Source organism: Perissodus microlepis, chromosome 15 (assembly GCF_051167445.1).
Source record: "Perissodus microlepis isolate ML-2025 ecotype Zambia chromosome 15, ASM5116744v1, whole genome shotgun sequence".
Lineage (NCBI taxonomy): Eukaryota > Metazoa > Chordata > Actinopteri > Cichliformes > Cichlidae > Perissodus > Perissodus microlepis.
In genome coordinates, this window is record NC_140475.1 from 10,960,819 (window position 1) to 10,982,425 (window position 21,607).

General features: G+C 40.9%; 1 protein-coding gene across 4 annotated transcripts in view; it reads right to left on the bottom strand.

The window, feature by feature from the left end:
* The window catches only part of sash1a (SAM and SH3 domain containing 1a), a 165,103-nt gene that overhangs the window by 64,537 nt on the left and 78,959 nt on the right, over nt 1–21,607 (bottom strand). The window contains exon 1 of one of the 4 annotated variants that reach the window (XM_084954183.1): nt 5,831–5,983. The exons of the other annotated variants lie outside the window; for them this stretch is intronic. The gene's annotated coding sequence lies outside the window, so the exon portion shown is untranslated. Of the gene's footprint in view, nt 1–5,830; nt 5,984–21,607 lie in introns of those variants that run through there. 4 annotated transcript variants of the gene reach the window in all.

A 21,607-nucleotide genomic window follows, 5' to 3' on the forward strand; every position in this document is an offset into this window, starting at 1 on the left:
TTTGCAGTGAATCACAGATAAATGGAAACAACATTTATCAGTTTCACACATTAATCTCTTGAAGAAGAATGCGGTGATGAGCACAAGAGAAAGACCGATTTCTCAAAGAAAACTGCTCTCTTCAATAACTCAACATTTCCAAAGCTTACTCCCAGCCTTTTTCAAGTGTTTTTATACCGTACAGTGAGAGAACTCATACACTATCACTGTTTAAACCACATTAGCAATATGACCAATGCCACTTACAAATTTTAAGCAGTAAAAAAATGGAGTACTGATATATTGGCCAATATATTTCTGATAGACGAACCCATTTATACACATGCTCTGTCACAGATATACTATGAAGGCTAAAGCCTGTGATCATTGTTTACCAGTTTTCCTGCAATGCATTTCAACAAACTAGTTAGCATCTTAGCATCAAGACATCCTTTGGCTCGCTGTGATACATACTCTGCTGCATGTGCTAACAGCGCTAAGAGTATTGTAAACAAGAGAGTCCGAGTGAAACTATGTAATGAGAGCATTTCAAGTAATGCAGTTTAGTTGTGATCAAACAAAATATGTTCATACAGTTTATTATATGAAGACATATCTGCTAATAATATTTTCCAGCTTGTATATTAGTCTGGCTTTACAGTGTCAGGATGTATAAAGCATATAAATATGGACGTGACTCATTTCAAGCCAGTTCATATTTTAACTATCAGTTCAATTGCTGATTAATTGCTTCCCGAGATAAAATTCTCACTTTTGGGAAGCTGGGAAGAGAGACTGCATGCTTCGTACTGCACTACAAGACTTTAAAACTAACTGATTCTTGTGTGCATGTCAGAGCTCTTTGCCATGTTGCATGCTGGTGATTTGTGATGCCTGTGAAGGATCAGAAGGAGGGGTTTTGGAGGGGGGGGGGGGGGGGGGGGGGGTCGGCAGAGCTGTAGTGTGAGAAAGTTCTGAAGGCGAACACTGGCTGCAGCTGATATGAGTCTCCCGGGACTTCCCCTCTGCTGAGGTCATTCCTCGCACTCCAACACTCGTACATCACTGCTGACATCACCACTGATCCTTGCCAAACCGTTGCCACTGGCAACACAAACAGGAAAAAGCATGTGTGTGTGTGAACGCTTGTTGTTAAATAAGACCATTAAAATCTGATGGTGTACTGAGTGACGAATGATGTGTTATACACAATCATGCAAAAAAGCCTATCATCCATTAAAAAAAAAAAAAAAAAAATACATTTAATATATTTCAATATTAGCTCTGATCCAAATGCCTGCAGCTGTTCTGTGTGTTTATTATAGGTGAAATCTGTATTAAATACACATTATGAAAATAGCTGTGCAATTCTTTTCAAGAAAAGACTGTGCTTTTCATTAAAACATGATGTTAACATGTGTTTAATGTGTCTCTGCATGTTTGCCTTTGTGTTGGTACATCTATGTGTGTGAGTGTGCGTGTGTGTGTATGTATGCCTGCCGCCTTTCCTGCACCCCCTGCTGTGCCAGTCAATGCTTAGACTCTTGGGAAGTGAGGCGGCAGTGCCAGCAGTAATCAGAACTCTTTGTATCCACACACAGGGGCGAGCTATAATCAGGGAATGTTCTTTAAACAATAATAGCTGTAATCCTCTCATCTCAATATGATGTGTGACCTGCTCAAAACTTGGATTTTTGCAGGAGATTTATACCTGGCCTCCACCTTGTTTCAAAATAGATTTAATGAGCTTTCAAAGCCAGCTTTCATAATAACTGCTGAACCATAGAATTACAGCAGCCAGAGCTACAGAAGAAAAAATGACAGGGTGGAAGAATAGCGATAATCTTCAGGGATAAGCTCAGCAATGCACAGCCCTTTGAAGAATACCTACAGAGAATCAAGCATGCAGGACCCTCTGAGTATATGCAACTACCACGTGTATGCATACCCACAAATTCTTTTGATAGTAATATATACACTATAGATGTATTCAATGTGACAACTAATAAAACTGATGGTCGATGCAGTGACTTCTGATTCCTTCACTCATTATATGCCTAAAACAAAGACTTCAGTGTTGGTTATTAGCAAGATTTTAATTAAATTTGCCAGGACTCATTCAGACAGAAGCATGCGTGCACACACACACACACACACACACACACACACACACACACACACACACACACACAGATATCTTGTTCCAGATGAAAGAGGAAACTGGCACAAAAAAAAAAAGATATGACTGATTGAATTTTTGAAAAAAAATGGGGGGGAAAAGAATCTACCTGCAAATCTTCTGCTTCACAGACTGTAGAATAAACTATTGTGGCAAAGCTGCAAGCACACCAAAAAGCAATTAGGCTGTAAAATGAAGAGGTTTTTTTTTTTTTAGCAGATTGCAGATTACTTGCAACGATAAAGACATTTGGTGTGCTACATAAATGCCCACTCAGTCTACACAGAGTATTAGCATCATTCATATACCTTCTGAAAAACAATTAAGGTGAAAAACAGAGTTTAGTTTAAATTCTATTACCTTTCTTGCACGCAGCATAATTATTATTGCTAAACATAATACTAAACATACATACATGTGTCACTTTGAACATATTTGCCTTTATTATAAGACTGTCACAAGTACTAGTCAGGGAGCAGATTACTTTGGACATCACTCCTGAAGCTCTGTGTGCAGCCATTGGTCTGTCATTAGACCCTGCCACAGTTGTATTCATGGGAAGAAAAACAAAGACTGCGTGAAATCCAAAAAATAAATTCAGGAATGTCTAACAAGGGAATGAGTGCCTCTCTGCAAGCAGCTGCAGCAAAGAATGCCTAAAGTCACAAAGTTCATCCGTATTGTTTGTAAACTGGAAACTTTACTAAAATTATTTATAATTATTTAACTGTAGACACAAAACACTAAAACACAGTACCACAACATGCAAGTAGTAATGTGTGCACTTTACACATGTGCGCACACATGTATATAGCAAACATATCCTCCTCTACTAATAAGAGATTTGCCAAAGTGAAGTTACTCTGGCAAATCTCTCATTTAAGGCCAAAGAAAGTGTGATGTATTGCACATGAGCTGAGATAAGAGCAGAACCAAACTCAAGTTATACTCTTATTTGATGGTTGCCATGTAGCCTACTTTCGCCCATCCACCCGTCTGAATATCTGAAGACCTACTGATATGCTCAACCAGATTTGGCTGGTTTGAATAAAACACAAAGAATGCAAATAACCTTTATGTTCGCTTACAGTACTTTGGTTTCTCCTTGTATTTATCCACACTGACTTTATCATTATCCATTTAGTCCCTTTTTGTCAGTTTCTTTGGTCTTGTTCCATGAATATGAGAAAGATCGTTGTACACGATGTACTGACACCACTGCTGAATGAATGTTATTACACAGACCAAAACAAATCAGGGCTTTTTAACGCAGCTCAACACATTTCACTTTTCTCCTGGCTGATTGTTGGTTGGCACACAGACAATACGATGTAGTGTCACTTGTGCCAAGTGACACTACATCATTGGCTGTAGCCCTCAGTCCGCTTAGTGACATCATGATGTAAAACATACACACTTGGTCGTATAAGAACTATACGGATTACAAAGCCAAAACAGGGCCACTTTTCCAGTCCATCACTGTTATGCTATATATGTTTTATATATCAAAACATGCTTACTATGAAAAGCAAAAACTCATACACCCTAAAATTATAGTATTCACAGTGATGTCAAGTCACAAAGAGAAGCTATTCACACTGTAAACCCATTCAGCAGTGACCTCAGTCTTACTCATGCCACCTGCACTGTAACATCATCCCTCTTGCCTATATTTCGCACAATGATGCAGGCTTGACTAAAGGCCATAAGTAATATGAAAAGTAGCGGTACAGGCAGACGCAGACCAGCTGCACTGACAGAGGGAGATGGCTGAATTACACATGCACATATGGCAGAAACTGCATAGTCAAACAATTCCTGGGAGGCTGTGGAGGAAATAACTGCTGGTGTTTTATCAATGTCCCCAATCTTTACCTCCCCCAATCGTGTGTGCTGCACAGAATCCGCCAAAGCAGATGTAAGGGGGACGTTTACCCCTTTAAATCATCGTGCATTCATGCAGCCTCGCCTGTTGCCTAATATTAATAATCAGCATACACCTGTTGCCATGGCACATGGCTCTGCCCTGGTATGGATAAACAGGCGAAGGTTGACCAGCTTTGGCAGAACATTGCAACAGTTGGCCTGCATGGCTTCTTCTGGCAGATATATATATATTTTTTTTTTTACTTCTAATTTCAATCCAGGAAACTGATTTAATTTCAAGTATAGCTTAGCAATGGGCTAATGAGCTGGAAGGCAGTAGAGTAAAGAGACCGAGAGGGAAAAGGACTTGCTTTGACAGCTAAAGCCTTGTGCAAAATTTCCTATTAAAAACTTGACACATGGTAAGGCCAAAGCCCTCCAACAAGCACCGGCACCAGTTTTTCTCTGAGCCTAAATAGTGACGCAGCATGAGTGTCACTTCAATCGGCTTAACGCTGGCTTCACAGTCCTTTAAATGTGTATTGCATGTGTTTAAATGTGTGTACATTTGCCCATGTTCATTTACTGTATTTGCACGCATGTGAACTTAAGTCCTGCGTGTGAAGGACTGTGTGTGTGTGTGTGTGTGTGTGTGTGTGTGTGTGTGTGTGTGTGTGTGTGTGTGTGTGTGTGTGCGTGCGTGCGCGCAGTGTTTGCGCTTCCTCCCATACATCAGACAATCACAATAACATTGTGAAGTTTGCTCTTCCTGCATGGAGGGAACTTTGGCTCAAATACACTCCCCTTCCTCCAATTTCTAACCTTCTCTTCTTTTCCCCCCAATCCATGCCTTTTTCCTCCCTCCATCCGCTCCCTTGTTCCTTGTCAGCTGGTGGGGAGATCCAGATGTGAAGGGAGACTGGGACAGGAAAAGCAAAGGGAGAGAGGGAAGGAGAGGGAGATAGAAATCCACATCCCCCGGTGACAGACTTCATTGTCCAAGACCTTTTTGGACAAGGCCTTTACAGACACATACACACAAACAATTATGCACACCAAACAATGAAGTCCCTCTAGACGACAAGGCCCGATTGAGCGTTTGTGTATTTTCCCTCCGTATGTATGTGTGTTTGTGTGTGCACATCTGATGACAAAGCAATCAATGAACAACATCTTGCTGGAGATTTGCTGTAGATATTTAGCTGAGTTATTTACTGGGGGGTCTTGGCCAGGCATGAAGCTATTGTTCTCGTTTAGTGGGGAGAGAGAAGGAAATCAATACAGACCCGAGAGAGCGAAGCAAACAGTGAGTAACAGCTGTATGCCAGCATCCCCACCCTCCCTTATGTTTTGCTCCCTCCATCTTTGTTAAATTCTCACATTTACACCATCAGGTAGGGCCAGGGGCTGATAATTACATTTAAATGACATATACACGTGCATCTGTACAGAATTCCTTAAGAAACTATACACAACGGCAAACACATGTACACAACACACTCCTACACACCACGGAGCCATATGAAATAAGTTAATAGAGTGAGTCAGCAAAAGAAACAAGAGCCGAGCTGAAAGGGCTCTCACTACCAGAGCATGTCTTTCACCAACTTACTCAATGAAAAAAAAAAAAACTAATGAATCGATGTTCTTTACATGGCGTGCCAAACTGATTGTCTTATTTAAAAATCTTCCACTGAAGATATCCCTCAGAAAAACTTGTTATGCTACTGAAAACCTTTTGACAGGCACCACAAATGAATGAGACAAGAATATTCCTCTCTAAAAAATTAAAATGTCAGTACTCACCGCGAGGCTGCCGCTGAGTATTTTCCTCCCACTCTTTCTGCCGAGCTAACACCGACTAACTCTTTAAGAATGGGAGCAACAAGTAGTGTACAGTGGAGAACAATGCATGTCTGCCAGAGCGCAGCAAAGCGTAAGCAGAGTGGAGACACACAGAGGTCCAGTCATCGGGCTGCTGCTCACATGGGACGTGGAGAGGAGGGGAAAAGAGGAAGGGTTAGCTATAGAATAGTCAAGAGTATAACTCGAGTTTGGCAGGGGGAGGGATCTCATCCTTCACTCCGCATGTCTTGCCCTTTTCCTCTCCTCTATCCAAAAATGTTTCAACATGTCTCAAATTTCTTCTCCTTCTCAAAAGTGGAGTTTTTTCTGGCCTTCCTCTTTCTCCGTACACTCCCCTTTTCTTTCGCCATCTCTTGTCTCTTTGTTCTTACTGTCTTTTCATTGCACACACAAACACACACTCGCACACACGCGAGGGTCTCTTTGTTTTCTCTGTTATTCGGTTATGAACAGCCCTCCTGTTAAAACTGTTTTGCTGTAAAAGTCAACAATGTGGGGATAGGTTAATTGGATAATCCAAATTGCCACTAGGTGTGAATGTGCGAGTGAATGTGAGTGTGAATGTTTGTCTGTCCTTGTGTGTTAGCCCTGCGACAAACTGGCGACCTGTCCAGGGTGTCCAGGGTGTACCCCGCCTCTCGCCCTATGACAGCTGGGATTGGCTCCAGCACCCCCCGTGACCCTGAAAAGGATAAGCGGTAGCGAATGGATGGATGGAGTCAACAATGTCAAGCTCCACCTACACACAAGCAGCGCAAACATGCTAAAATAAAACAGACACATGGGAGATCTTTACTAATGTAATATATATGTACACGTACAAAGTGAACCAGCTAACCGGTTGTCTGTTATGGTCATATATGCAATCACAGAAACAGAACAGAAAATTACAGGGCGACTTTAGATCCCTCTCTTTCTCTCTCTCTCTGATGTCACTCGTTTTTTTCCTGCCTTTTCACTGAAAGGCCCCAATTCACAAGTGGCCCAGATACCGCACTGTACTGGGGAAAGGAAGAAAAGCAAAAAGGGAGTCAGAGAAAAGAGTAACTTGATACAGTTAAAGCAACAATTATTTGAATGAGTCACTCGACATTGAGGTTTGGGGTGTTTTTTTTTTTCCTTTTTCTATGCTAATTTGTGAGAGGGAAAACAAGACCAAAGAGACAGATGGGGAGGAAGAAAAAAAAAAAAAAACAATCTTCCCATTTTGGAAGACTTCACCTCCTGAGGACTCCTTGAGGTCATGGGAGAGGAGGAAGGAGAAACTGAGGGGATGACAGATAGTAACAGTGAGGAATGGAATGGCGGGGCAGACATAGGCTTGGATAGGTACCAGAGAAATGTCCCACATCCACTCGCCAGGAGATGGCTCACCAAAGTCAGTGTTGCTGACACAACCAAATAGCATAGGGTACGCCACTCTTTCAGAAGCGAGGGTGATGGTGAGCAGACAATGACATGCTGGCAAATAAGAAACAGTGCACATTATTTAAGCAACTGAAGCTCAAAACACTGTGAAGCCATATCTAGAGGTGATGTGCAGCTGCTAAAAACATGTAACTACAAAGGAGGAAGTCTATTTGGTCAGCTTGCATTTTCATCTGTGTTTCCAAAGCTGGTAAAGATGGGCTGGAGAGCCTGAGTCAAGATGTATAGCTCAACTGTAAAGACAAACTGTGCAGCAACTCATTGCAACTCCTGCTAAATTTAGATGTCTGAAGTGTAGCAGCGCAGCTTTGTCACAACGCAATAAATGCATCGGGATCTCCTGTGTAAACCATTTCAGCTGACCTGCATCCTGTTTAGACCTGCCATCACAACGTTTAGAGAAGGAAACAAAGTGCAAGGGTTCATGTAAATGCGCAGCGAAGGACTTGCAAAAAAGGAAGAAGAAAAGAAGAAGAAAAAAATCACACAAGTGAATCTCAAGGATGTGCAGAGACCAGGGAACATAAACAGGCTGTCTTTAGGAGTTTATACACATACAGATGAAGGCAGACTGAGAAAATGCGGTCAACATTCTTTGTTCAAGTGGTTAGACAGCACATTTCCTGCAGATGAAGTTAAATATTTTTCATGTTTTTTAGCCGCTAGACGAGGCAGTTCCCGATGCTGCGTATTATACCATCAGTTCAGATCAGTCAGTTATAACAAAAGCAGCACAAAGCTCCAGCCTTTAATACAGCCTATAAAACCTTCTAGTGCATGAACAAGAGGCAATGATTTGTATTCTTTTAATTTCAGCTAGCAAGCTAGATACAAACCGCATGAGCATGGCCACTTCAATTGAAAAATTAAAAAAGCAAAACAAAACCCCAAAACAGTTCAAAGGGGCATGCTGTAAAATAGCCACGCATACTCGAAAGAAGCTGCACAAGCAGGTACAGGTACATCAAAGGCATTCCACTGTTGCTGAGCTGGCTTTGACCGCATGAAGTTGCAGGTCACTGTAGTTATGACAAACAGACATACTTTGATGACCTAAAGAGCCGTCCTTTCTAGTGTCTAGTGTTTATGAAGTATAGCTTTTGATCAGGATTTATTAAGGCTGACTGTTTAATTTATGTAGCCCAACGCAAATAAAGCTGCTCTCTTGGCACAAGGGGTCACCACATCCAATAGCTCTGCATTTCTGATTTGGTAGATTTTTTATTTTTTATTTTTAAACAAGAATAGATTTGTCTCGCCTCCCAGGGAACTTTTGTTTGTCAGGTGAATGTGTAATCCACTACATTATGGCCTAATATAAACATTTTTTCGAAATCTTGGAAAAAAACCCCAATATATTTTCATATTACAATTACTTGATCTGTTTATTGTTTGATTGTAAAGGTTTCATTTGCTGCTTCTTGCTGGACTCTACTCTGTCTCATACAGGGCAACACCGGAAAAAAAAAAACCCTCATCGAAACCCTCACAATCAATTAGTAGAATGTAAATGGGCCATTCAATTACTTTAAGCACTATCCTTGTTCCTCCTGAGGCAAACAATCAAACAGCAGACACAAATTAACTCGGAACAAGAGAATTTGTCTAAAATCCGATCCCCCGCTAGCAATAGATAGGCAGCATCAGAGCACGGGTGTATCCTGTGCCCGAAACAATTTGTGACATGCCCAATTTTAATTGTTCTACCTTGGTTTGTTCATGTTGATTAAAAGGTTAGAAATAGGTTAGCTGTGGTGCAAAACATCTAAAGTCTACAGGGAAAAAAAAAGTGTTTTACATGCATGTTTTTGCAAGTCCCAGTTTGAAAATTAACAAAATATTTGCCCTTCCAGCAGAGACTGTTTCTGAATACTGATTATGGTAACCAGAGATAACTAGACACAGTGTACATTAACACATTGATGCCCACAGAGACAAGGCTCTCTTCACCAGCCAAGACAGGGTAATGAGTCTGAATACACACACGCGTGCAGGGACAAACACACAAAGAAATAAAGAGAGAGACGGCTTGAGACAGAGGGAGCTTCCAGAGCTTTTCACAGACAAAATAGGAGAGAATTTCACAAAATCTCAGGCCAAATGCCTGTACGCATGCACACCTGCAGGGTTTTTTTTTTTTTTTTAAGTATCAAAGGTTTTTTTGACAGCTCAACCATGTCTGACAAAATTCAAAAGCATTCATGAATTTTAAACAAGTGGTGGTTAAGGAATTTAGCAGCAACATCACGTTTAAAGCAATTTATATGCAAATGTGTGACGAGTGGCAGTGCACAGGACTGCAGAGGAATTAGCACTTGCTCATTGACTTAACTTGACCTGCTACACTAATATGGACTCCCATTAATGAAGTACCAGCATCAACCACCACAAAGACACACGGGAGATGTATATGAACAGTGTTTAGACAACACTCCACACCACTGTTTTCCATGCATTTCTTTTTCTTGATCTCACACCTAATCTCCTTGACCCCACAGGAAGGGCAGCGGTTTTGTTGCCACTAGATGGCAGTAAAGTTCTTGTCTTATCCCCCCCCCCACACACACACACACACACACACACAGATACTAGTAGGCATGCCAGAATGGGGAGTGAACGTGATGAAAGACCACAGCAGAAAGCAGACAACCAGACTCAACCGCAGAGCACGTAGGATTGAGGGTAGGAGACAAAAAGTCCAAGGCTTTTCTCTCACACAGCACCACTGACATGTAAACTTCTTTTTTTTTTTTTGAGTGACACCAGCATGCCTGGCTGTAAAATTAAACGAACAACCATTCTGTATCGCATATTACTATCAGTGCTGCAGGCTATGTGGGGGTTGTTGTGTTTTGATGAAGAGAGACAGACAAGCTGGAAGAAGCAGAACTCCATTAGTTTTAGCCTCGAGGATTTTGAAGTCACAGTCCCTGGACCCACCACGTCAAGCTGCATGATTTTATTTATTTATTTATTTTTTAATAGGGTTACCTTCTGTAGTCTTCTTACTGACCTGCAGTGAGACATGCTCGTGGATCTTTTTTTTTTTTTTGTTTGTGTGGAGTTTAAAGATTTCTTGAATGAGGGGTGGATTGTTTATTTTACACCCACTCAGGTGCTGTGAATTCTCTGCACTAGAGAAAGTCAGAAGAAGACCAATGTCATTACGATTTAAGTTTTCGCAGTTATCAGTGGTGGACCAACCAAGATTGAGTCAAATTGCAGCTACGATGACTAATTATTATGGACATTTTCTCATACTTGCACTGCAACCCTCATTTTTTTTCCAGACTGTCTTACTTACTCATACAGCTTTTTATTGATCTGTTGGTTAACTGATCGGTCTACCACTACAGACACCTTTGAACTGACTGCCAGGAAATTTCAGACAGATACTCATCGTTGTGAATTCACACCATGTTGGTGTTTCCTTGGCATTCACTCGTCCCAGATTTACTATAAAAGTCTGAGCAACTCTTAAATGGATTTTCTTTTCTTATTTTTTTTTTAAGATGATTTTTTTTTGCCTTCTAGCCTTTATTGGGTAGAGACATTGTAGATAGACGGGAAAGTGATGACAGAAAGGGGAAGACAAAGGGCCACAGGTCAGACTCAAACCCGGGCCTACTGCTCTCTAGGCAATATTTAATAGATTTTAAAGAATTTCGTGTCTTGGTGATAAGGACTTTTTCATGTAACCCCCCTCCAGTCAAAATGTAACCACATTTAAATACCCGTCTTCAAATAAAATTTGTGTTTTAGCATGTTAACACACCAAATAAAGACCATGAACATCACTATAATCTCTCACTTGTGCATACTTCATAGTGTAAACCTTTATTGTTTATCCTCTCCCTCCCCTTTCCTTTGGTCTCACTCACCTTACGGCTCAAATCACGGGTTTAGGACCATACCGTTCAGTCCAGAGTAGCAGAGATCTAGCAAGAGAGCTGATGATTGCCTGTGATTACAGTCTAGCCATCTCCTCTGGGCTCATCTGGCCAGGCCTAGCTGAGGTAACACTCTCCACACTCGAGTCATTAACTGGAGAGAGCCGGAGCGAGAAAAAGCTCAACAGGGAGGCGCTGACACGTTTCCTTCACCTTGACATTGCCTTGAGGTTATAGCACTCATTTCGTAGAAAAGTACAGTTCTGGGAGGTGAGATTCATAAGAATGAAGAGGGTTTCCGATACATAAAAGCTCTCTCTGTGTGAGTGTTTTATTCCCTCTGATCTTGCTGTTCAGCGTGCTCTGAACTGTTGGAATGTGTGTTGACGAAATGTGTTTGAAAGTAAATGTGTGAGAGAGAACAGCGAGAAAGACGGAGAAAGAACAGTATAGATGGTAAAGCCCACCAGGGAGAATTTGCAATTTGGGATACTGAAATGGACAAAATTGGACTCAACAGAGAATCTTTGTGGACGTGCAATTGTTGATGGGTGCACGTGAATGAGCATATTCAATCTAATGTGAATATGGGCAGCAGACACACACAAATACACACAAACTAGCCTCAACTTGATCTTATCTGTTGTCTTTCTGATCAGTCAGTTTTACAAACCATGTGTCTTCTCAGATTACCCACTACAGAGCACTAGCTACCTGCCAGGCAGTTGATTATTAAAATTAAACATATTTTTGCAAAAAGCTAAGCACATTAACTCAGCTGAGGTTCCTCTACAAACTGGAAACGTAAAGAGGGTTTTCCTTCCTGGGGAAATTTGCATACGTGTTCTAAAACACGGGCAGTAAATCCATGCAGAATAAGGGTCTGTAAGTCTACTGCTAACTGACAGTTTTTTTTCACTACATGTCAGTCAAAATACTGTGGAATGATTGACAGCCGCCTGTGGCTCTTGTAATGTGTCTGCTGAATTAACCTCGCGCTGCCCTCAGAGGTGCAGGTGATCCTTCCCCTCTCCCCGTCTCTTTCTGGTCTTGACGTGAGCTTCACCTCAGCTCTCTGGGGATTGAAGGCCATCCGGCCGTGTGTAATTAAAAGCGCATAAAGACAGATCAAGCTCTCCGCTGCTCTTTCTATTCAAGGCCTTGCCTCCAGGCTGAATCTGCTCATGTCCTGCTCGGTCAGGCTCCAGGGAACTCATTTATTAACACGTTTAAAACTTTTATTTTGAGGGAAATGATGAATAAAATCTCATCCACAGGCTTCAGCCATGGAGAGAATTTAGTTTAGAGGTTGATAAATGGTGGGGAAAAATAAATTGAATGGAGGCAAAGCGCTACAATTCTATCCTTTACAGAAAAGTAATGACTGTCAAGCTATTTGATGACCGATTAGTAAAAAATTTGCACTTTGAGTATGAAGGACATTGGCATTTGAAAAAGTATTATATTATATTAACATACAGGGTGTATGAAAAAGAATAATCCTATTTTAAGGGCTTTAATTCCCCAGCCACTCACCAGTACCATGTACTGTTAAATAGGGGATTCGCAAGTTTCACGTGGTTGCCGGTAGGCAGCACAACAGCAGCAGTGGCTGCAGTGACTCCAAACAGGCTCAGAATTATATGGGACATGTTTGGAAAATCATATAAGCATATTCCACGTGTCATGAAGGGGACACGTTGTAAGTTTTGCTATGTTACACTTTATATTCAGCTAAGCATTTCAAAATTTACCGTAAGCTTCTATATCTATTACTTTAAAAAAAAATGTAGCCTTTTGAAAAGGGATCATTCTTTATTTTACTCACTGTGTATTACACAGGCACGGGGGTGTGGTGGTTAGCACTACTGCTTCACAACAAATAGGTGCTGGGTTTGAATCTGCTGGCTGGAGCTTGCATGTTACTTCCACTTCCTCCCACAGTACAAAGATAAGCATGTTAAGTTCTCCTAAGATCTCCTTGTGATACTTGGCAACCCATCAGTGGCGTACCCCGCCTCTTGCCCTTTGACAGCTGGGATGGGCTCCAGCCCAACCTCAACCCTGTTTGTTGAGCTTACAGTCACTGGTGTTACATAATAAAGTTGGATTCTCCATCCAGGCCACAGAGCAGTAAGCAACAGCATGTTGAACTCGGGTCAGTGGTCTTTCCCTCTTTTTCACCATCACATTTAACTCTTGCGTTTGTGTAGGCTTCACAAAATTCAGCCTGTCAGCACACAAGTGTTTTCTTGTTTGTTTGTTTTTTACAACTCTGTCAACAATGCCGTTGGAAAGCATCTTAATTATCTTACTTGACATGGTGACAACTTACATTCCCTAATTTGGGTGGGTGTGTAAAACAATATTGCTTTTTGAGTTATTCTCTGGGGTTTCCAACAATTTTTTTCCCCAAACAAAGCATTCTGATTAATGTAAGAAGCTTTCACTTATTTAATACAGTAGCCAAATCTATCAAAGATGGGATGCATAGATGCATCTTGGCACGCTGCATGAGTCCCTTTGCCAGTCGCCGAATCCGCTTCAATCGCTGCTCGCCTCAGTTTCAAACAAGTAATTCAGTTTCTCTTCATGAGAACAGTGGAGGCATACTGTTTTATCGGCTGAAGATGATTCATACCAGAACAATAAGATGAGAGTTCAAAAATTCAATTCTCACCTCCTCTGACTAGCGGCCCTTCTTGTCACAAATCTGATTATTTACACCCACGGTGAGCAAGGCTCAGCGACGTCAAAGTGATCACCCCTTCTCAGCAGCTACTGGAGGAAACGAGGGAAAAGCCGACAGCCAAAATTCTCCGGAGTTAATGCACAGAAGAAAGAGGCAAGAGGTAAAGCGCAGTTCATCTTAGAATGAGTGCTGACTTGGGTTTCAAAATTCCTGTGTTGGCAGTGGTATCCATGAACCATCAATACTCCTGAGGCTTTTCCACCGGGGGGAGGTTCGCAGAGAAAAGAAACAGTGTATTAAATAACCAGAGGTAGACCACAGTTAATGATGTGTTGTATATTTTGCAGACACTGTGATTGTACTTTGGTAAAGTCTTGTATCTGGAAGGTATGGTGGTTTAAACTGTAGTGGAACATGGAGATGATGGTTCAAGGGGTCTATTCTGGGGCGACTGACATTTTGTTTTCTTTCAATGGGCTGTAACACGACTGATGGATAACACTACTAGGAAATGATTCCAAAGGTTCCTGGAAAAGTAGAGGTTTCTCCGTTTTGTATGGTTTGGGGTTATAAGATAAATGATAGTTATCCTGCAGCAATTTATACGACTGTGGGTATAGTCTCTCCTTTGTTTTTTTTCATCCTTGAATTCAGTAATTCAGTCGGGATAGCCTGTTCGTAAACAACGTTTTCTCAAAGGAGCCTTCAGGAGATAAATAAGATTTTACAAATGGCTGTTTATTTCATGAGCTGCTAACGGTTTCGCATTTTTCAAAACCAAATCGAAGGACATCAACCCGATGATGTGCAATCGATGCATATTTATGAGAGTAATGCGATAGCCATTTAAAATAATCAATATTTCCTACCTTGCTGATAACCAAGGCTGCTTATTTATGGAAGCCCAGCCATGCCCTTCAGGCTCTATTGGAAGGTTTGTGTCCCTATAAATCACAGCACATGCACAGACCTGTGTATATGAACCTCTACACACCTATACACACAAAGACTGTCTGTGATGGCCCTACTGGGTCAGAGACCCCATTACTGCGACAGGTTCCAATCTTGTCCAATTCTAGCCAGCGTGGGCCCACAGATAAAGCCTTGGCAAGGGGTTACACTCACAAAACACTGGCATTAACATTTGCAGGTCTCCAGAGGAAAGATGGGGGGGGAAAAAATGGGGAGAAATTTGAGATTTATGAGTGTGAATAGAGCTTAAATTGTGTGAAATTACAGTCATAGAGTGTGCTGGTGAGAATTGTTGAGTATTACCATTATTTACCCACACCTACAACCCCCACAAAGAATGAGATAGGGGTGCAGGCTTCTGCACTCGTTCTAAGGTGAGCTTATGGCTTTCATGACGAAATTAGGTCTCCGGAGGGAATGGACAGCATTAGTTATTGCACAAGACAGGCTGCATGTCCAAATTGTGCGATTTTAAAGGTTTGTGCGCTGTATCTGATGGAGAGTTGATCAATTCTCCAGCTTTATTATTTTGACTAATGTTACAGTAATCCCTTTCTAACCTTTACGGTATGAGGACTTAACGTTAACACACACACACACACACACACACACCTCGGGTCATGGAAAGCCGCAGATCCTTCCTGTCAGAAACCCTTTGTGTGAAACATGGACACCTAGCCTGAGCTCTTCCCCTTTCTCGCTCCATCTCAGTTCCCTTTGGCTGCGTTTAATTACAGATAGAGGGATAATAGAACAGCGGAGGGCCAACCTGCCAGTAGAGGGGAAATAAGGGCAACCAGAGGTGGCCACACCAGCCAGCACAGTGTTGGGATTAAGAATCACCCCTTTCTGGGAAGCCACTATGGCCAACGTGGGCATAGACCCCCTACCCTTCCATTAAAACCTGTCAAAAAATGATTGATTACCGTGTCTTTATACAAGAAAGAACCAAGCTCGAGGCCCACAAGCTGTGCACAACGCCTGAGCTGGTGTATAGCTTACTGACAGGGTGAACGTGGGATTCTGTCAGGGACTAGACCCTCGGCTGACATTATTCAAAGAGAATGAATGAAATAACAGGTAAGGGGTAGAGATGATTATTAGGCAATGTTAATACCATGCCTTGTATAATTTCAGTGTGGTCTTTTCCCTTGGTTTCTCAAGGTTAATTGATGAGAATAGATTTTAGTGCTGGGGGTTTGCAGTGTTTGTTGGCAGGATGTTTTGTAACTAGCCCTGAAGCAAATCAGTGTCCCAGAAATTCCATTTAATAAAGATTAGCTTGCTTTCTTACAGACCTCATTCTCCTCCTTAATTAAAAGATGGAGATAAAAAATTGGTGGGCTCCAAGTATCAGAAAATATCCTCAGGACTTCTTACACAAAACACAGCTCAGCACCCACATGAAAGGCTGGGACTAATGCATATTTAATGCCAATGGGAAACAGCTTAGATCAGTTCCTTTACTGAGAGCACTGGGAAAACTGAAAATACTCCTACTGTAACCCTCTCTTCCTTAGGCTGTGTGAATGAGCGCAGCACAACGAGCACACACACACACACACACTGACTATTGTGCTAGCTTCAGTAGGTTTATTCTACTTCATTAAAGAATGAAATGGGATATTGAGTGCAACAATAACAGTGACTTTAATATTTATAAAATAAAGCCAAAGGATATATCTCCCAATTTTACTTATTAACATGAAATTTACCTAAGACTGCTGTTATGGATTGACAGTACGTCTCTGCAAAATGTGTACAATCTTATCAGGTCTAATGATTCTGTTTGCGATCAGCAAAAGTTACCTGGGTGCCCAGAATAAAATTACAAATAACAAAACTAACATTAGGCTTTTTTGCAGGGTATATTACTTTCCCAATCAGATACCTAGTCTGAAAATACTTTATGGGAAAAGGTCCATGGAAAAAAAAATGTTACCACCTAAACTAGAATAATCCTTTTAACCATAGGATTGTTTCACCAAGTTCTTCTCAACCACACTGTACTTTGTACTGAAACTGCACCAGAGGCCCACAGCATTCTGGTCACACAGGAAGCCTTCAGCCAGTATTTAATAAGGAAAGAGCCATATTGAGTGAATCCAGGCGTTTCTTGATATCAAATATTCACTTAATAATCCAGCCATCAGATTATAGATTGTTTTTTTTTTTTTTTTTAAACTGGACAAACTAATAGGGCTGTAGTCACATTAAAAAAAGGATTGTTTTTTCCCCTAACAAACAGGCTACAAGAGGCAAATCAGGGTGAGTAACCCAAACTATTAGGAGATTCCTTGGTCATACTGAACTTAGTTGATGGCCAAAAAGTTGATTATAAACTTAAGAAGTTTGCATTTTGTCATGGGATTCTGAATAATAATAATAATAATAATAATAATAATAATAATAATAATAATAATAATGAAAAAGGTCATGACCCAAAGATTTTTTTAGTAGCCTAATCCTCTTCCTTAATGCTAAAATGCTCCAGCAGCTTTCATGTTTAAACTTTGGGGATTTGTGTCAACATATCAGAACTGGCATATTTTATTATGTTTGGTCTACTGATCATTTTATCTACTTATCATTTAAATATTAAAATGATGGAGGACATGAGGTTCACTGTGTGGGCTCAGAATCTGTTGTTGTTGTTCAGGTAAAAAAAAGTTGCAGAGTTTTAAGTGATAGTTCATTATGTTGATTATTTAGGCTTATGAGGCTAAAGGTGCACTCTAGTTAATCTAGAGATATTGCACCCTTCCATGATAAATCCATTGGCTGAAGAGAGAATACGATTTTAGCTGATCAAAATGTTCTTTGGTTGACTACAACCATACTAAGGCGCTGCATTTGTAGCCCACTGAAAGAGAAACACCTTCCTTCTTTTGCTGCCTGCTTTTCTCTGCCCAAAGCTGCTATGTTTTTTGGTTTTTCTATTTTTTGCTCAGTCTTTTCTCCGTCCCTTAAACTCTCGCACCGATGCCTTACAGACACGTTGCCATGGCAATTTTCACTGAAATATGAAGGCTGGGAATGTGAGAGTAAGATGAAAGGAGCTTAAATACATAATGCGTCTCTCTCTTTTGATTTGGCTTCAAACTAATGCATTCAGAGGGTGACAGCTGATCACACTGATTTTGTATCACTAAGTCATGACAGGTTGAAAAGATAACATGGGGAAAACATCGATGCACAAGTCAGTCTCATATGAGCTTGGTTATAAACACTTCCACAAAGGAAGCATTTACCAAAATTCCTTGATTGAGTAAGATGAATCCTAGAGTTACAATTGTGGTGCATTAATAAGTAAACCAACTTTTCATTCAACTTACACATTCAAATTCTGCACTATTAATAAAAAAACATGTGCTGACAGGCTCACTGTGTAGACTCCACAGCCACATACATTATTTAAACCACACACAGGATACATTTCATTTATTAAATCAAAAAGAAAATCATGCTCTTCCTTCTTTGAACTTAGTTTAGTCTTTATGAGGTGGCAATCCTTATGAGTAAGCCACAGCTGTATGGTGTGCAAAGGAAGCAGATGGAAGCTTCTATACATATACAAGGTCATGGTGCACCAGCAGCAGAGCTCATCCAGCAGGTGGCTCTACTCTCTCCTGGGGCAGCTAGCAATAAAATACAGAAGAACATCTGGTGTTTCGGTGTTCCTGTGTGTGTGAGGAAATGACACAAAACACACCGATACGCACAGCTGTATTTTCTGGATCAGATTTCCACTCTGCCAGAGTGACTGTCTAGCGCCTTCCAGTCCCCTGAGTACCACCGACTTCATTTTACATGCATCAAGAGTCACAAGGGGAAAATGAATGCAATGAAAGTCTGCAAACTGCTGTACAAACAGCCTGTCCTTGATTTGATTAAGAGTGAGAAAAACAGAGCTCGGTGTTACAGTTTGGTGTCGGCATCCTTTGGCTTGTTGAACTTCATGGTGAATGCAAAACACAGAGCTTGAGGACCCTTAGGGTGCTCCAAAGTACTGGAGAGCTCACATAAATGCATACTGCTCTTCAAGAAGGGCAGATGCACTTGACATTTTTTTTTAAAACAAATATATTAAATGTATACAACAGTGAGTAAAAAGATATCCCAAAACCTTGTTCCATCTCTAAAAAAAAAAAAAGAGAGAAAAAAAGTCTCGATCAAAGAGTCAAACAAGGAGGCTGATAGATCTTCCTACAACCAACCAAGAGCACAGATCAACTTGCCTTACATACAATACATTCACTAGAGGCATGGAGGATTATATTGAGACTCAATTCCCTCCTCCAATCCCACCAACTCCATGATAATTATGCAAAAATAGAAACTCGTTAACACAGTAAATATCATGACCTAATTTCACTGAGATTGGGATTTGGAATAATTGGAAGTGTGCATGTGAAACTATAAGGGCTGACACGTTAATGGGATTTACGCTTTACTGTAACAAAACCAATCTATAGGATACTACTCAATAAACCGCACCCTAATGCGGACACTAATTTAAACGCGCACACTCACAAAAAGGCCACCACTCTGGATTCATTCAAATTCTTTACAACCAGTTAACCAAGCGCTGCAACATCTGAAACAAGGGAAAAATCAAAGCACATGTTTATTCAGATGTGTAATGTGTGGGCAACGTTTGCTGAAGGACTGCCTAAGAGTGACACATAAACACAATATGCATAGGCATGTTCGCGAGTGCGAACAGTGCATGTGTGTGCATGCACTTGCAGCCCTGTGACTGAAAGTGTGTGGGTTTGTGTGTGTAGTAATGAGAGTGTGGGCAGTAATGAGAGGTTTTGTGGAGCTGGTTCCACTGCAGAGCCATGCTGGGTACACTGTATTGATCTGCTCCACTGCTGGGTGGACTGGAGCTAGATAATGATGACTATCTGTGATTTTCCTTTCTTGCCCTCTGAGTCTCCGTCTCACTTTTCTGCCAGCTTGCATGTCTCTCTCTCTTTAAAAATACACCGGAATTACATTTAATAGGCAAGCTGTTAGAGTCTTTAATGCAGCAATTCCTTCTATACCAGGCATTAGCCTACGTGCGCCTGTACATGTGAGCGTTCTCGACAGAAAAGCCTGAAACACACTTTGAGAGACATTCAATAATGGGAATTTTGATAAATACTTGTCAATCTAACAACATCTCAGTGGACAGAACTGTATTTTTCAATTCCATTTGATTAAATATTGCCTTGTATTTGGTCCCCAGCAGCAGCAGCACAGTTCCAGTAGCTCTGACAAAGTGCAGATTCAGAGCGTCAGTTCTCAAAGGCTTGCGCCTTCAAAAGCACCAGACAGCTTTTATGTCAGCATCAGCCAGCCTAGTCAAAGTCTTTTTCATGTCCCATAGGCAGCAAGCAATTTATGAAACAGCACAGCTATTTTTTAAATGTTTCCCTTTTCTCTCAGCATTCATGAATGAGAAAGGGCTGTACTCATAAACATATTTAATTAAAACGGAATACATAGTAAGACAATGCAAGAAAAAAAGACTTATTTCAAAGAGGACAAAAAATCCCAAATTAAAGAAATTAAAGATCAACCTTAACGCCAATTTTTCCAAAGAATCTGAAGCAGATTGTTAACTACAACCTCCAGCTAGCTGACTGGTGTTGTCTTTATTCAGTAAATCTCAGTAAATCACATTAAACACAGTACAGGTGCTGAACTTTGATGGTTCTTTGCTACAGTACAAAGAGATAGCGATCAAAGAAAGAAGAAACTGGGGCACACATGGAAAATAAAATCTTGACATGTTCAAGGATGAAAGCAATCACAGATCAAGGCCGTTGATGGTGACTAACCAATATATAGATTGATTGATTGATAACCCCCTGATCAATATGCTGATTCTGGGGGTGGGGGTGTCTAATTCCATATAAAAGGTGCCTTTAATCTTTTTGCTCTCTTTTGAAACTGCATTATCTAATCAAACACTGAGCCACGAATAACACAGACATCAGTTTGATGAGAAACCAGCACTGGCCATTTGTCATCCACATCTCAGGCCTGTTGACAACATGCTCAAACATCCTCCTCCTTCACCACATCACCACCCTGGACTGCTCTTCTAATGTGCCCATCATGTCTGTTTCATGGCTGGCTGGAGCCAAGATTAATTGCCGGTCTTCGGTGATGATTGGGCGAATAATGCGAATAATTGTTTGCTGGTAGCCAATAATTGGATGTTTCGCATGTCTGTCAAGTGATCGCTGAATGGTGTGAACATGCACAGGGTTTTGCCAATGAAGGGTTGATAGTGAAGTTGTGTGTCATTAATAACATGGCTGCTTTCAAAGGAGTGGCAGAGAATGGGATTTTAAGGGTAATGAGAAATGGATTTGGAAGAAGATACTAAAACGCCAAAGATAAAATGGTATCGATTAAATAAAATAAAGAGAAGTAAAAACCTGGTCTTGGACTTTCACTTTTAGATTTACCAAAAATGTAATATCTGCAGCAAACACCCTCCCATATGCTGCAGATGTTAAAGAACAAATATTAAAGGACACATTTTTCTCTTATTCATCTGTAGTGGTGTCTCCTGTAGGTTATCCATCTTTTTGTGTTAACTTTTAAGACACACCAAAATAATAACTGGAACGAATCCAATTTTGCAGTGCTCAAGGACAGATGTGATGACCAGAGAGGAAAACAGTCCATGTCTCTACAGTGACTTTGCTAGTAGACAGATTAGACAAAGACATT